Raw genomic sequence first — 4,151 nt, 5'->3', positions numbered from 1 at the left:
TTTGTATGTGGCATGAGGTATGGACTTTATTCCATTCTTTTGCAGGTGGAAATCCAATTTTTCCAACATCATTTGTTGAAAAGGATATCTCCTCTCCACTTAATGTGTTTTAGTCCTTTATCAAAGATTAGGTTGTCTATACGTACCTGGTTGTATATCTAGGTTATCAATTCTAATCCACTGCTATTCATATATACCATTGTACCAGGTTGCTTTAAGTGTCATGACTATATAACACGTTATTAAAGTTTTGTTTGACTTTTAAATAGTGTTTTATTTATCCTGTGTTTCTTTCCTTTCTATATTAACCTTACTGATTTCATAGGCTGATATTTATTCCCCAGGGATACAGTGGAAGAAAACCACATCAAACACCTTGAAAGAAGCCTGACGAGGATAGTTTGCTGAAAGTTCCACCAGCAATGCAAGTGGAGGGCACAATAGTTTTGGGGCTTATTGGTCAATCTAAAATCTAGTAAGAATCGTTTAAAGAGCTGTTTCCAATGACAATAGCAGTAGGACTCTGAGAATGAAGAACATTTTGTATCTTTGACCAATGTTACTTCGTAATTCAGGAATAAAACATATAACTTTAAAAATAAAGATACTAGATCTTTCTAATGATGTGTTTCTTCTAAACGCAGTCCATGCAGATAATGCTAATACAGAGATCATGTATCTGAACTTTTTTTTCTTTTCTTTTTTTTAATAACAGGGGAGAGCATGATCGCAGTCCCCCACTACCACAAATTATGCAGTCGAGTTTCCCACATTTGGGGAAATCGCAAGGGTCAGCACATCCGGAGTGTAATGGATAAGCCTCGCCCTGGGAAAACCACCTTCGTGCTCATGGTATCTCCCCTGCCAGGTAAGTATTCATGTATCTGAAAATTATCTAAACTCTTTGTCAAGATAGAATTTATTATTCTAATTTGCTGTTGTTGGTCTTAACCAAAAACCCACACAGCATGTCATTTTCAATACATCTGAATGTTTTTTCTATGTCCCATGTAACTTGGACTACGGTGAATTATAAATCCTTGTGCCTAAAGATGGTTTCTAGTTTGAAACAAACTAAATAATACATACCTAAAAACACCCATATGTGCTTAAGTTTTACTTTTTCTCCTTTTATAATCACTCAGTCATGTTTTGATTTTATGAATAAGAAATATGGGGCTATTCAAAGGTGAATTTTCTGTTAACTCTTTTGATTAAGCAATCAGGGAGGGGGAGGTGGTAGGAGGCTGATACCTGTAGTTTTTTTTTAAGTACAACATAAGCCCGCTGAGGTAAGAATAAAAAAATTTTTTAAAAAGCAAAAGTGGCATAGGGGAAAAAGCTACTGTATACAAACATTTTTGAGGCAAAGACTGTGTAGTATGGTAGAGACCAGACCAAAACCAGGCATGCACATGGTAGACCATGGTGGAGGAGGGGGGGAAAGGAAAACAAAAGGATGAATATAAGGAAGAAAAAGGTAGTGGGGGCATGGGGCACTAATCCACCCAAGGAGAGGGTATTGTTTATATCTCCACAGGGAAAGTGGGACCAGACTTCAACCAAGTGCCGCAAGGTGTGAATGCAATATCCAGGCGTGGATTAGGAAACCAGTGGAGACATCTGGGAAGCTGGCCCCAGCACCATAAATGAAGTGGATTCCTGCCCTCCCCCGAAAAGAATTTGTTCCAAAGGACTACATTGACTCTGCAGCTCTGGGAGATGGACATATCTGATCAGAGCACATGGGAGCAGATGAAGGGGCAGGAGGAGAGAGTGGAACACAGCCTGGCCCACCAGGCCATGAGGAGGATGTTCCTGAGTAGAGCAGCCAGTCCACAGAGAGAACAACATGGCTGGCCCCACTATGAGAAATGATGCCACTCAGTGACTAAGGGCGATACAGGGGACAGCACCGGAGACACCGTGTGAGAATTACACCAGACCTGATCCCATCACACCGAGGCAAAGCACTGGGGGACTGCAGCGGAACAGCAAGGGAATGGAGTGGCAAGGTCCCCAGGGAATGCTGAAAGTGGACTTTGGGACCAGGGCGTGCTGCCCCAACAGACTGGACTGGAAAACGCTCCTAAGGGCCAGCAAATGATCTCTGAACTAACTACAAGCCTTTCTTTTGTGAAGTGTTTTGTTTTGTTCTTTGTCTGTGGTTTGTTTTTGTTGTTTTGTTGTCTGGTTGTATACTGTTGCTTTGTTTTCCTCTGTCTTGTTTTCATGCATGTTAGTGTCTCCACAGGTCTGTCTGAATAAGACAGGGTTGAAGAACTATCTGGAGGAAAAAAAACGGGACAGACAGTTCCGGGGGGACTTGGGGTGGCGGGGTAGGGGGGTAAGGAAGTGGGGTTAACAAACACAGGGACAAGGGAACAACATGGGACCCAAAATGGTAGAGAGGGGGGAATGGCAGGCATGGTGGGAAATGATCAAGGGTAAGGTTGCTTAGAGAAGAGGTATACTCTCGCCCAGGTGGCGACGAAGCATGGTAGTAGGGCAGGAGGCAAGTCAAGGGAGATGGAGGAAAGAGCTAGGAGTCAAAGGGCATTTATGGAGGTCTAGACAAAGACATGTACTTGCAAATATATACAGGAGGATGGGGAAATAGATCTATGGGTCTATATTTATAGGTTAAGTATTAAGGTGGCGGAAGGACCTTGAGCTTCTACTCAAACACTCCCTCAATGCATGAATACTTTCTTTTATTAAATTAGAACTCTATGATGCTCACTCTCCCGACACAATGGCTGGTGCCAAAGTGGGTGAACAAGTAAATGTGGTGAAGAAAGCTGATGGTGCCCGGCTATCAAAAGAGATAGTGACTGGGGTCTTAAAGGCTTGAAGATAAACAAGCGGCCATCTAGTTCAGAAGCAACAAAGTCCACATGGAAGAAGCACACTGGCCAGTGTGATCACGAGGTGCCAAAGGGACCAGGTATAAGGCATCATGCAAAAAATTAAAAAAATATATGTGTGTATATATATGTGTGTGTATGTATGTATATGTGTGTGTGTGTGTGTGTGCGTGTGTGTATACCATATTGACTGAAGGGGGAAGTGCAGAGTGGAGACCCAAGGCCCAAGTGTTGGCCAATGGAGATCCCCTCACAGAAGGGTTTAGGAGAGGAGATGGGTTAATTAGGGTGCGAGGTAGTACCGATGAAAAACACAGCTTTCCCCCAGATCCTGGATGCTTCCTCCCCCCAACTACCATGATCCGAATTCTACCTTGCAGGGCTGGATAGGGCAGACTTTGTACACTGGTACATATGAGGGCTGGAGGCACAGGGAATCCAGGGTGGATGATACCTTCAGGACCAAGGGTGTGTGGGGCGAAGCTGGGAGAGTGGAGGGTGAGTGGGTTGGAAAGGGGGAACTGATTACAAGGATCCACATGTGACCTCCTCCCTGGGAGAGGGACGGCAGAGAAGGGGGGGGAGGGAGATTCCGGATAGGGCAAGATATGACAAAATAACGATGTATGAATTACCAAGGGCACATGAGGGTGGAGGGAGCGGGGAGGGAGGGAAAAAAAGAGGACCTTATCCAAAAGGCTTAAGTGAAGAGCAAATGTTTTGAGAATGATTGGGGCAAAGAATGTACAGATGTGCTTTATACAATTGGTGTATGTATATGTATGGACTGTGATAAGAGTTGTATGAGCCCCTAATAAATTGTTTAAAAAAAAAGAAATGTCTGATGTGTTGTAAGATATTATTTCTGACTGAAAGCTTTACCATATTCATCGCATATATTAGGTTTTTTCCAGTAGGCATTCATTGATGATCACTGAGGTTCTTCTTCCAGATAAAGGTTTTTCCACATTCACCACACACATGGGGTTTCTTTCCATTATGAGTTCACTGATGAACAGTGAAAATATTCTTCCAGGTATAAGCTTTTCCACATTCACCACATACATAGGGTTTCTCTCCCGTATGAGTTCGCTGATGAACAGTAAGGTTGGTCTTCCTGATAAAGGTGTTTCCACACTCACCACATATATGCGGTTTCTTTCCTGTGTGAAATGTCTGATGTGATGTTAGGCATTGCTTCTGACTGAAAGCTTTACCACACTCACTGCATACATAAGGAGTTTCTCCAGTATGACTTCGTAGATGAATTTTGAGATGTGCTAT

The 4,151-nt window shown here is 43.0% G+C and overlaps 1 non-coding gene across 1 annotated transcript; it reads right to left on the bottom strand.

Annotated features, from left to right (window-relative positions):
• Positions 1-712: 712 nt before the first annotated feature.
• On the bottom strand, positions 713-876 carry LOC142428471 (U1 spliceosomal RNA). Its single transcript, XR_012780367.1, has one exon. It is a non-coding gene; the product is annotated as a U1 spliceosomal RNA (small nuclear RNA).
• Positions 877-4,151: the final 3,275 nt, after the last annotated feature.

This window comes from Tenrec ecaudatus, chromosome 15 (genome assembly GCF_050624435.1).
Source record: "Tenrec ecaudatus isolate mTenEca1 chromosome 15, mTenEca1.hap1, whole genome shotgun sequence".
Classification (NCBI taxonomy): domain Eukaryota; kingdom Metazoa; phylum Chordata; class Mammalia; order Afrosoricida; family Tenrecidae; genus Tenrec; species Tenrec ecaudatus.
The sequence above is the reverse complement of the archived record's forward strand: the minus strand, read 5'-3'. Positions and strand labels throughout refer to the sequence as shown.